This window comes from Myxine glutinosa, chromosome 12 (genome assembly GCF_964187855.1).
Source record: "Myxine glutinosa chromosome 12, kmMyxGlut1.1, whole genome shotgun sequence".
In the NCBI taxonomy this organism is placed as follows: domain Eukaryota; kingdom Metazoa; phylum Chordata; class Myxini; order Myxiniformes; family Myxinidae; genus Myxine; species Myxine glutinosa.
The window spans coordinates 63,152,904-63,166,627 of NC_136272.1; the positions used below are offsets into that span (position 1 = coordinate 63,152,904).

At 46.6% G+C, this 13,724-nt stretch overlaps 1 protein-coding gene across 1 annotated transcript in view; it reads right to left on the bottom strand.

The window, feature by feature from the left end:
- Nucleotides 1–13,724, bottom strand: part of LOC137437471 (MAP/microtubule affinity-regulating kinase 3-like) — a 112,103-nt gene that overhangs the window by 68,468 nt on the left and 29,911 nt on the right. The gene's annotated exons all lie outside the window — the stretch shown is intronic.

Below are 13,724 nucleotides of genomic sequence, written 5' to 3' on the forward strand. Positions count from 1 at the left end.
GTGCACTTTTCATCCTATTGGTGCACTTTTCATCCTATTGGTGCACTTTTCATCCTATTGGTGCACTTTTCATCCTATTGGTGCACTTTCATCCCATTGGTGCACTTTTCATCCTATTGGTGCACTTTTCATCCTATTGGTGCACTTTTCATCCTATTGGTGCACTTTTCATCCTATTGGTGCACTTTTCATCCTATTGGTGCACTTTCATCCTATTGGTGCACTCTTCATCGTATTGGTGCACTTTTCATCCTATTGGTGCACTTTTCATCCTATTGGTGCACTTTTCATCCTATTGGTGCACTTTTCATCCTATTGGTGCACTTTCATCCTATTGGCGAACTTTTCATCCTATTGGTGCACTTTTCATCCTATTGGTGCACTTTTCATCCTATTGGTGCACTTTCATCCTATTGGTGCACTCTTCATCGTATTGGTGCACTTTTCATCCTATTGGTGCACTTTTCATCCTATTGGTGCACTTTTCATCCTATTGGTGCACTTTTCATCCTATTGGTGCACTTTTCATCCTATTGGTGCACTTTCATCCTATTGGTGCACTTTTCATCCTATTGGTGCACTTTTCATCCTATTGGTGCACTTTTCATCCTATTGGTGCACTTTCATCCTATTGGTGCACTCTTCATCGTATTGGTGCACTCTTCATCCTATTGGTGCACTCTTCATCCTATTGGTGCACTTTTCATCCTATTGGTGCACTTTTCATCCTATTGGTGCACTTTCATCCTATTGGTGCACTCTTCATCGTATTGGTGCACTTTTCATCCTATTGGTGCACTTTTCATCCTATTGGTGCACTTTTCATCCTATTGGTGCACTTTTCATCCTATTGGTGCACTTTTCATCCTATTGGTGCACTTTTCATCCTATTGGTGCACTTTCATCCTATTGGTGCACTTTTCATCCTATTGGTGCACTTTTCATCCTATTGGTGCACTTTCATCCTATTGGTGCACTTTCATCCCATTGGTGCACTTTTCATCCTATTGGTGCACTTTTCATCCTATTGGTGCACTTTTCATCCTACTGGTGCACTTTTCATCCTATTGGTGCACTTTTCATCCTATTGGTGCACTTTCATCCCATTGGTGCACTTTTCATCCTATTGGTGCACTTTTCATCCTATTGGTGCACTTTTCATCCTATTGGTGCACTTTTCATCCTATTGGTGCACTTTTCATCCTATTGGTGCACTCTTCATCCTATTGGTGCACTTTTCATCCTATTGGTGCACTTTTCATCCTATTGGTGCACTTTCATCCTATTGGTGCACTTTCATCCCATTGGTGCACTTTTCATCCTATTGGTGCACTTTTCATCCTATTGGTGCACTTTCCATCCTATTGGTGCACTTTTCATCCTATTGGTGCACTCTTCATCCTATTGGTGCACTCTTCATCCGATTGGTGCACTTTTCATCCCATTGGTGCACTCTTCATCCGATTGGTGCACTTTTCATCCCATTGGTGCACTTTTCATCCCATTGGTGCACTTTTCATCCTATTGGTGCACTTTTCATCCTATTGGTGCACTTTTCATCCTATTGGTGCACTTTTCATCCTATTGGTGCACTTTTCATCCTATTGGTGCACTTTCATCCCATTGGTGCACTTTTCATCCCATTGGTGCACTCTTCATCCTATTGGTGCACTTTTCATCCTATTGGTGCACTCTTCATCCTATTGGTGCACTTTTCATCCTATTGGTGCACTTTTCATCCTATTGGTGCACTTTTCATCCTATTGGTGCACTCTTCATCCTATTGGTGCACTCTTCATCCTATTGGTGCACTTTTCATCCTATTGGTGCACTTTTCATCCTATTGGTGCACTTTTCATCCTATTGGTGCACTTTCATCCCATTGGTGCACTTTTCATCCCATTGGTGCACTCTTCATCCCATTGGTGCACTCTTCATCCTATTGGTGCACTCTTCATCCTATTGGTGCACTCTTCATCCTATTGGTGCACTCTTCATCCTATTGGTGCACTCTTCATCCTATTGGTGCACTCTTCATCCTATCGGTGCACTCTTCATCCTATCGGTGCACTCTTCATCCTATCGGTGCACTTTTCATCCTATTGGTGCACTTTCCATCCTATTGGTGCACTTTCCATCCTATTGGTGCACTCTTCATCCTATTGGTGCACTCTGCATCCTATTGGTGCACTCTTCATCCTATTGGTGCACTTTTCATCCTATTGGTGCAGTCTTCATCCTATTGGTGCACTTTTCATCCTATTGGTGCAGTCTTCATCCTATTGGTGCACTTTTCATCCTATTGGTGCACTTTTCATCCTATTGGTGCACTTTTCATCCTATTGGTGCACTTTTCATCCTATTGGTGCACTTTTCATCCTATTGGTGCACTTTTCATCCTATTGGTGCACTTTTCATCCTATTGGTGCACTTTTCATCCTATTCGTGCACTTTTCATCCAATTGGTGCACTTTTCATCCTATTGGTGCACTTTTCATCCCATTGGTGCACTTTGCATCCCATTGGTGCACTTTGCATCCCATTGGTGCACTTTTCATCCCATTGGTGTACTTTTCATCCCATTGGTGCAATTTTCATCCCATTGGTGCACTTTTCATCCTATTGGTGCACTTTTCATCCTATTGGTGCACTTTTCATCCTATTGGTGCACTTTTCATCCTATTGGTGCACTTTTCATCCTATTGGTGCACTTTTCATCCTATTGGTGCACTTTTCATCCTATTGGTGCACTTTTCATCCTATTGGTGCACTTTTCATCCTTTTGGTGCACTTTTCATCCTATTGGTGCACACTTCATCCTATTGGTGCACTCTTCATCCTATTGGTGCACTCTTCATCCTATTGGTGCACTTTTCATCCTATTGGTGCACTTTTCATCCTATTGGTGCACTTTTCATCCTATTGGTGCACTTTTCATCCTATTGGTGCACTTTACATCCTATTGGTGCACTTTTCATCCTATTGGTGCACTTTTCATCCTATTGGTGCACTTTTCATCCTATTGGTGCACTTTTCATCCTATTGGTGCACTTTACATCCTATTGGTGCACTTTTCATCCAATTGGTGCACCTTTCATCCTATTGGTGCACTCTTCATCCTATTGGTGCACTCTTCATCCTATTGGTGCACTCTTCATCCTATTGGTGCACTCTTCATCCTATTGGTGCACTCTTCATCCTATTGGTGCACTCTTCATCCTATTGGTGCACTCTTCATCCTATTGGTGCACTTTTCATCCTATTGGTGCACTCTTCATCCTATTGGTGCACTCTTCATCCTATTGGTGCACTTTTCAACCTATTGGTGCACTTTTCATCCTATTGGTGCAATTTTCATCCTATTGGTGCACTCTTCATCCTATTGGTGCACTTTTCATCCTATTGGTGCACTTTACATCCTATTGGTGCACTTTACATCCTATTGGTGCACTTTTCATCCTATTGGTGCACTCTTCATCCTATTGGTGCACTTTTCATCCTATTGGTGCACTTTTCATCCTATTGGTGCACTTTTCATCCTATTGGTGCACTTTTCATCCAATTGGTGCACTTTTCATCCAATTGGTGCACTTTTCATCCTATTGGTGCACTTTTCATCCTATTGGTGCACTTTTCATCCTATTGGTGCACTCTTCATCCTATTGGTGCACTTTTCATCCTATTGGTGCACTCTTCATCCTATTGGTGCACTCTTCATCCTATTGGTGCACTTTTCAACCTATTGGTGCACTTTTCATCCTATTGGTGCAATTTTCATCCTATTGGTGCAATTTTCATCCTATTGGTGCACTTTCCATCCCATTGGTGCACTTTCCATCCCATTGGTGCACTTTCCATCCCACTGGTGCACTTTCCATCCCATTGGTGCACTTCTTTCTTTTTTTTCTTTTTTTTTTTTAATACTGAAACGAGGCTCGTGAAAGAGCTGACAACCGCGAGGGAAAGACAGTACAGGGGGACCGCGAGGGAAAGACAGCACAGGGGGACCGCGAGGGAAAGACAGCACAGGGGGCCCGTGAGGGAAAGACAGCACAGAGGGACCGCGAGGGAAAGACAGCACAGAGGGACCGTGAGGGAAAGACAGCACAGAGGGACCGCGAGGGAAAGACAGCACAGAGGGACCGCGAGGGAAAGACAGCACAGGGGGACCGCGAGGGAAAGACAGTACAGGGGGACCGCGAGGGAAAGACAGCACAGTGGGACCACGAGGAAAAGACAGCACAGAGGGACCGCGAGGGAAAGACAGCACAGGGGGACCGCGAGGGAAAGACAGCACAGAGGGACCACGAGGGAAAGATAGCACAGAGGGACCGCGAGGGAAAGACAGCACAGGGGGACTGCGAGGGAAAGACAGCACAGAGGGACCGCGAGGGAAAGACAGTACAGAGGGACCGTGAAGGAAAGACAGCACAGAGAGACCGCGAGGGAAAGACAGCACAGAGAGACCGCGAGGGAAAGACAGCACAGAGGGACCGCGAGGGAAAGACAGCACAGAGGGACCGCGAGGGAAAGACAGCACAGAGGGACCGCGAGGGAAAGACAGCACAGGGGGACCGCGAGGGAAAGACAGCACAGAGGGACCACGAGGGAAAGACAGTACAGAGGGACCGTGAGGGAAAGACAGCACAGAGAGACCGCGAGGGAAAGACAGCACAGAGAGACCGCGAGGGAAAGACAGCACAGGGGGACCGCGAGGGAAAGACAGCACAGGGGGACCGCGAGGGAAAGACAGCACAGGGGGACCGCGAGGGAAAGACACCACAGGGGGACCGCGAGGGAAAGACAGCACAGGGGGACCGCGAGGGAGACAGCAGACAGGGGGACTCGCGGTCCCCTGGTGCACTTTTTATCCCGTTGGTGCACTTTTCATCCCCTTGGTGCACTTTTCATCCCATTGGTGCACTTTTCATCGCATTGGTGCACTCTTCGTCCTATTGGTGCACTCTTCGTCCTATTGGTGCACTCTTCGTCCTATTGGTGCACTCTTCGTCCTATTGGTGCACTCTTCGTCCTATTGGTGCACTCTTCGTCCTATTGGTGCACTCTTCGTCCTATTGGTGCACTCTTCGTCCTATTGGTGCACTCTTCGTCCTATTGGTGCACTCTTCGTCCTATTGGTGCACTCTTCGTCCTATTGGTGCACTCTTCGTCCTATTGGTGCACTCTTCGTCCTATTGGTGCACTCTTCGTCCTATTGGTGCACTCTTCGTCCTATTGGTGCACTCTTCGTCCTATTGGTGCACTCTTCGTCCTATTGGTGCACTCTTCGTCCTATTGGTGCACTCTTCGTCCTATTGGTGCACTCTTCGTCCTATTGGTGCACTCTTCATCCTATTGGTGCACTCTTCATCCTATTGGTGCACTCTTCATCCTATTGGTGCACTCTTCATCCTATTGGTGCACTCTTCATCCTATTGGTGCACTCTTCATCCTATTGGTGCACTCTTCATCCTATTGGTGCACTCTTCATCCTATTGGTGCACTCTTCATCCTATTGGTGCACTCTTCATCCTATTGGTGCACTTCATCCTATTGGTGCACTCTTCGTCCTATTGGTGCACTCTTCGTCCTATTGGTGCACTCTTCGTCCTATTGGTGCACTCTTCGTCCTATTGGTGCACGTTTCGTCCTATTGGTGCACGTTTCGTCCTATTGGTGCACGTTTCGTCCTATTGGTGCACTTTTCGTCCTATTGGTGCACTTTTCGTCCTATTGGTGCACTTTCCGTCCTATTGGTGCACTCTTCGTCCTATTGGTGCTCTCTTCGTCCTATTGGTGCACTCTTCGTCCTATTGGTGCACTCTTCGTCCTATTGGTGCACTCTTCGTCCTATTGGTGCACTCTTCGTCCTATTGGTGCACTCTTCGTCCTATTGGTGCACTCTTCGTCCTATTGGTGCACTCTTCGTCCTATTGGTGCACTCTTCGTCCTATTGGTGCACTCTTCGTCCTATTGGTGCACTCTTCGTCCTATTGGTGCACTCTTCGTCCTATTGGTGCACTCTTCGTCCTATTGGTGCACTCTTCGTCCTATTGGTGCACTCTTCGTCCTATTGGTGCACTCTTCGTCCTATTGGTGCACTCTTCGTCCTATTGGTGCACTCTTCGTCCTATTGGTGCACTCTTCGTCCTATTGGTGCACTCTTCGTCCTATTGGTGCACTCTTCGTCATATTGGTGCACTCTTCGTCCTATTGGTGCACTCTTCGTCCTATTGGTGCACTCTTCGTCCTATTGGTGCACTCTTCGTCCTATTGGTGCACTCTTCGTCCTATTGGTGCACTCTTCGTCCTATTGGTGCACTCTTCGTCCTATTGGTGCACTCTTCGTCCTATTGGTGCACTCTTCGTCCTATTGGTGCACTCTTCGTCCTATTGGTGCACTCTTCGTCCTATTGGTGCACTCTTCGTCCTATTGGTGCACTCTTCGTCCTATTGGTGCACTCTTCGTCCTTTTGGTGCACTCTTCGTCCTATTGGTGCACTCTTCGTCCTATTGGTGCACTCTTCGTCCTATTGGTGCACTCTTCGTCCTATTGGTGCACTCTTCGTCCTATTGGTGCACTCTTCGTCCTATTGGTGCACTCTTCGTCCTATTGGTGCACTCTTCGTCCTATTGGTGCACTCTTCGTCCTATTGGTGCACTCTTCGTCCTATTGGTGCACTCTTCGTCCTATTGGTGCACTCTTCGTCCTATTGGTGCACTCTTCGTCCTATTGGTGCACTCTTCGTCCTATTGGTGCACTCTTCGTCCTATTGGTGCACTCTTCGTCCTATTGGTGCACTCTTCGTCCTATTGGTGCACTCTTCGTCCTATTGGTGCACTCTTCGTCCTATTGGTGCACTCTTCATCCTATTGGTGCACTCTTCATCCTATTGGTGCACTCTTCATCCTATTGGTGCACTCTTCATCCTATTGGTGCACTCTTCATCCTATTGGTGCACTCTTCATCCTATTGGTGCACTCTTCATCCTATTGGTGCACTCTTCATCCTATTGGTGCACTCTTCATCCTATTGGTGCACTCTTCATCCTATTGGTGCACTCTTCATCCTATTGGTGCACTCTTCATCCTATTGGTGCACTCTTCATCCTATTGGTGCACTCTTCATCCTATTGGTGCACTCTTCATCCTATTGGTGCACTCTTCATCCTATTGGTGCACTCTTCATCCTATTGGTGCACTCTTCATCCTATTGGTGCACTCTTCATCCTATTGGTGCACTCTTCATCCTATTGGTGCACTCTTCATCCTATTGGTGCACTCTTCATCCTATTGGTGCACTCTTCATCCTATTGGTGCACTCTTCATCCTATTGGTGCACTCTTCATCCTATTGGTGCACTCTTCATCCTATTGGTGCACTCTTCATCCTATTGGTGCACTCTTCATCCTATTGGTGCACTCTTCATCCTATTGGTGCACTCTTCATCCTATTGGTGCACTCTTCATCCTATTGGTGCACTCTTCATCCTATTGGTGCACTCTTCATCCTATTGGTGCACTCTTCATCCTATTGGTGCACTTTTCAACCTATTGGTGCACTTTTCAACCTATTAATGCACTTTTCACCCTATTGGTGCATTTTTCATCCTATTGGTGCACTTTTCAACCTATTAATGCACTTTTCAACCTATTGGTGCATTTTTCATCCTATTGGTGCACTAGCTTTCTTCCCTCTTTTAAAAACAGCTGCTTTAAGTCCTCTCTCTCACCAATACCTAAATAATGAAAATCAATTCCAAAGTCAACATGTTAAACATTCTTTTATTCGTCTTAAACACGTGAAAAGTGCTTGCTCATGTAATATCTTCAATTTTGTTTTTTAATAGCGATGGTCAAATTACCGGCTCTCGATTATAATGGATGAGTAGGGACCCCCTGAACATCCACATGTCAAATATAACTTCAAGTCCTCAACTCCTCCCCCCCCCCTCCCACCCCCCACAAACCCCCAAGTCATCAACTCCCTCCCCCTCAAAAACCCAACTCCTCATCCTCCCCCTCCAAACCCTAAGGTGTCAATCCCCTACCCAGTCCAAGTCTCCAAACACCCTCCTCAACCCCAACCACCGCAACTACTCAGTCCCTTCTGCCCTTTCCGCCACTTCCTCCCTCCCATCTTCCCCCGCCCCCCGCTCCCTCCCCCCAAAGAAACATCCTCAAACCCCACTCCCAAAGTCTCAACCTCCCCCTCCCAACTCTGTCCCATTTTCCCCGCTCACAAAAGCAAATGGGCATTCCCATATCGATCATATATTTCTTCACGACCTCATCAAAATTATGAAGGGATAACCCAACCTCAATCATGTACTGTGTTTCATTTGTGTTGAGCTCTTTCACTGCACTTTCATTCATTGAAGCACAGCTTCTTTTTCGGATTTTACAGGAGCGCCATAGTCGGAGGGACAAGAATAGAAGTGAGAGTGTTATGGGAGGAGGAACCTTTTATCATCACGAAGACAGAGTCTTGATGTCCCGGGAGAGAACTTCAGCAGGGCGGCTACATGTGAATGGTGCTTTTAGTCCAATGGTAAAGGCTCCTTATGATCATTCCTGGTTGGCAATGTGTTCCCGAGTGCACAACGTTCCCAAATAAATTCCAAGCTCATCAATTCACCGTCCCAAATGTCAATGCTTTGTAGGAACAATCGGTACAATGCCGGCGGATAACAGCTCATTACACAACTATGGCCATTCATGCTCGGAAAACCCAGAACAAGAACAACAAAATAAACTGAACAAGCGGCGGTGGAATTGCGGCAAATCTTTTTTGCAAAACAAGCAACGATGTTTACATTGCATTTTTGTCCCATAAATTCAAGCAGCAGCTCTGACTTGTGATGCTTTTCATCGAAACCACTAAAGTGTACAACAACAATAACAACAAACAACTGTTACGTGCTCCTCCCCGACCCCCTGGTCACGGTGTACCTCCGAGCCCCGAGAGGAGTCACGGCAGAAAAATGTGTTATTCGGTGTGTCAAAGATCAATGGAGAAGCCACCCCAGTTGTTACTCACAAACAAATATTGTATTAATATCACACAAGAATAATAGTACAACAACAATAGTATTCAAAAGTACAATCAATATGTCCAATGATGGTACCATCAGTTTTGTAAGATATAACTCACTGTGCTCCAAGTGAGTGAAACAAGAACATTCCCCAATGTCTCTTATTCCCGGCTTCAAGACGAAGTTGATTCGCTCCAGCGATCGCTAGAACGATGTCCAATCGAGACCAGAATCCCGTGCGGATGGAAAGTACAGTCACCCAGCCGAAGTTGTACAAAGGCGCCCTCAAGGCGACTGGGAAATCCAAAGGCGCCCTACAGGCGACTGAGAGATCACACCCTCGGGTATGGACGAATTAGCCTTCAAAAAGCCACGTCACACACACACACCCCAGATTGACGTCTGAATGCGGTGAAAATGTTCGAAAAGAAACGAAACCGCGAGCGAAGCACAAGTCCTGCGCGAGTCAAAATGGCCGACGACCCGCTCTTGAGACGTAGCGGCCCGGCGATAATTCTCCTCGGACTCCACCGCCAAAAACCTGACACGCAGGTTGATCGGTCACAGCGATGACAGCTCTGTCACAGGGACCCCTTTCCCGGGAACCCGAAAGTTCGCGAGTGACTCTTGTTCGCCAACATTCGCTTCCGAACTCGGAGCAACTCGGCTTTCTTGTCCGACTCACTCGCTCCGCCCTCTTTTCTTCCCTCTTCTTCCTCTTCGTCGTCCGGTTCCCGATCTGGTTTCCTGTTTCTTTTAACATTAACTTTTTACCTTTTGAAAACAGTTCATGAACAATACACCTTTTGAAAACAATAATAGTACATGGAATCAGAAATATTTACAGTGGATGCAAACCACCACAACGGAAGTGACGAATCCGTAACACTTCCCCCCCTCAAGAAAGAAAGTTTGAACGTAGTGAAAACTTTCTTTGTAGGCAAAACTCTCCCAACAAACAAAAGTAAACTCACCCAAATCATCAATTCCCGTGAGCAACGAAAATCAATAGTTCCCAAAAATAAAGCAACAAAACTTCCAACAACCTACAGAGATTTCCAAAGTTAGTTCACTCTGGACAAAGCACCAGCAACGACATTGTCCCTGCCCTTTACATGCTCCATTTCCAAGTTGAACTCCTGCAAAGCCAAACTCCATCTCATCCACCTCTGATTTTTTATTTTTCATTTTGTGAATGAAGGTTAAGGGGTTGTGATCAAAAATCCAAAGTCAAGCAAATCTATCGCACTTTTTTAGGGAGGCCGAGCTGAGAGCCAGGTTGCATGGTGGTTGGGTGGTGAGGCCTGGAAGTATTCACTACGCGAACGCCTTTAGGAACGTGGAGTTCACGGTTAATCCATGTAGGAATCTTGGCTCGGCTGCTCCGCAGCATTCAGTGCTTCAAACTCGTCCTAACTTTCATAATAATCACGGTTGGAGCGCTTGTCGCTGTAGTCACATGAATAGCGGTCTCCTTCTCGGCTACTACCCTGATAATCAATCATCCCTTCGGGAGCTATAGCCACCCCTGAAACTACCTCCACGTTTTCCTCCTCTGTAGCCCCCTCGACGCCCATGGCCTGCCTTCTCTACTATTAAGGTCCGACCATCCAAATCCTTGCCATTCAAATCCTTTTCTGCATCTTTGGCATCCTTGGTGTTTTCAAACGTGACACAGCCAAACCCTCTAGACTTTTGCGTTTCCCTGTCTTTTATCAGCCGCACTTCCAAGAGTGGTCCATATTGGCCGAAGACAGAGTCCAGAACAACTTCCCTTGTTTTGAAGTTCAGTCCACCCGCAAAGAGCTTGCCAACATTGCCTCCATCCCTGACTTGTGTGTGCTGACACTTAGTTTTTGGGTACCTGACAAGACGTGCCTGTGCAAAGCGTGACGTCAGTACCTTCCTCTTTTCTTCAGAGCGCTTCCTACCCATAGCACGAGTCGCGGCACAGGATGGAAAGATACCCGGAATCTTCTGCTCTAACTGTGCAGTGTTATTTTTCATGCTAGGTTTTTCAACAACCATCAGGTTACCAGAAACTTGACCAACGGCCAAATCATTCCCGATAACAAAAGATATTCCCTCTACAGGTAGAGTGGCTTGTAACCCTACGGTGACCGGTCCTGACACCAAATCACACTTCAAATGGATGACATGAAGTAGGGCTTTAACACATCCACCAACTCCCTGTAAAAGAACACTAACACCAGTTGCCGTCTTCTCTGACAATGGCAAAATGCCCTCAAGCATCAAAGATTGATGTGCTCCTGTGTCCCTCAATACCCTAACAGGTCTTTGGTTAGTCAAGTTTCCATCCAGTGACACTAACCCCTCTGAAACAAAAGGTTTGTAACCCTCTTGAACAAGGTCGTTCTGTGATGCCGTAACTTTGGCATGGGAACCTTCACAAGGCACTGTCCTCCAAGGATGATTTCTCGCATTTGCCAATGCATTCGGAGTTGTACTAGTCTGACTCCGCTCCTGATTTTTCCTTTCCAGGGCATAACATTGGGACATCAAGTATCCAGGTTTCTTGCAAAAAGCGCAAGTAGGCCCGGAGGAAAAACTCGTGGTCTGCCTCGAGTCCCCCGGAAGATAAGTCTGTCTTGGAACTGTAGACTTCTGATCCCTAAGAGTCGCGGTATCAGATCTGTCCTCATAGTCATCTCTTGGCCACCCCCATGAATCTTCGTTCTCCGCACCGGATGTACCATAACTCCCCTGGCGAACTCTAGGCGGGAAGTCAGGTTTGTGGAACCCCACCCTGTGTGTCAAGGCATAGTCATCTGCCACGGTTGCTGCCTCATACAACTCTGGTACCTTCTTTTCCTCCAGATGTACTTTAATGTCCACGTGGACACACTGTTTGAATTCCTCCACCAAGATCAATTGTCGCAACAGGTTGAAGTTTTTCCCAATCCACTTCGAATCACACCACCGATCAAACATGGTTTACTTCATTCTGGCAAACTCCACATGCGTCTCACTCTCCCTCTTCCTGGCATTCCGGAATTTTTGCCGGTAAGCTTCAGGGACCAATTCATAGGCTTTGAGAATGGCTTTCTTGACTTTCTCATAATCTACACATTGGTCAATCGGTAAAGCCGAAAATATATCTTGAGCTTTACCCACCAGAACACTTTGCACTAACATAGTCCAGGACCCCACAGGCCATTTTAGCATTTGAGCCACTTTCTCAAAGTGTAAAAAAAACTTGGCTACCTCCTTTTCATTGAAGGGTGGAACCAGCCTCACATGTCTACCAACATCCCAGGTGTTCTGACTAGTTGTCGAACCAGCCGGCATGGATGCTACCTCTCCCCGTTCTCCCATTAATTCCATCTCCTTGAGTTTAACTTCCTTCTGATACTCCACGTCACGTTCCTTTAACTCCCTTTCGGCTTTCCTTTCCTCTGCTCTTTCCAAGTTGCTCTTCTTTCTTCTTCAGCCCTCCTTTCCGCTGCTCTTCTCTCCTCGCGTTCCCGTTCCTGTTCTACTCTTCTTTCCTCGAGTTCCCTTGCAGTTCTCCTTTCCTCTGCTTTTCTCTCCTCGAGTTCTCTTGCAGTTCTCCTTTCCTCTGCTTTTAACCTTTCCTGGCTCTGCAGTTGCATCTCCATTTTCCGGAGCTCCACATTTTCTTTTTCCTCGGGTAACCAATCTAAGGCTACCTCTGTCCATGTTCCCTGTCCCACCAGAGATTCTACCACCAATGTCTGCATCTCTGCTTTCTTCATATTAACTCGGACCTCCAAGTTAAAATGTCTGGCCAATATCAAGAGTTCCGATCTTTTTAACGCTTGGAACTGTGCCTCATTAGGGGACGCCGCAAACTGTTCTGCATAAAACACCATGGTGACTATTAGTTAACACCCGTTAACCTGCACACAAAAATTTTCCAATTTTTTGAAAAAATTGGGAATGTTAGAAAAATTCCAAGTTTGGGAATTTTGGGAATGCTAGGGAATTCTATCCCAGACGAATGTTATTAGGGAATTTAATCCCGGACGAAGACCCAATTTCGAGCCCCCGAGCCAATTGGACGAGCCAAATTTCTGTTACGTGCTCTTCCCCGACCCCCTGGTCACGATGTACCTCCGAGCCCTGAGAGGAGTCACGGCAGAAACATGTGTTATTCTGTGTGTCAAAGATCAATGGAGAAGCCACCCCAATTGTTACTCACAAACAAATATTGTATTAAGATCACACAAGAATAACAATACAACAACAATAGTATTCAAAAGTACAATCAATATGTCCTATGATGGTACCATCAGTTTTGTAATATATAACTAACTGTGCTCCAAGTGAGTGAAACAAGAACATTCCCCAATGTCTCCTATTCCCGGCTTCAAGACGAAGTTGATTCGCTCCAGCGATTGCTAGAACGATGTCCAATCGAGACCAGTATCTCATGTGGATGGCAAGTACAGTCACCCAGCCGAAGCTGTACAAAGGCGCCCTCAAGGCGACTGGGAAATCCAAAGGCGCCCTACAGGCGACTGAGAGATCACACCCTCGGGTATGGACGAATTAGCCTTCAAAAAGCCACGTCACGCACACACCCCAGATCGACGTCTGAATGCGGTGAAAATGTTCGAAAAGAAACGAAACCGCGAGCGAAGCACAAGTCCTGCGCGAGTCAAAATGGCCGACGACCCGCTCTTGAGACGTAGCGGCCCGGTGATAA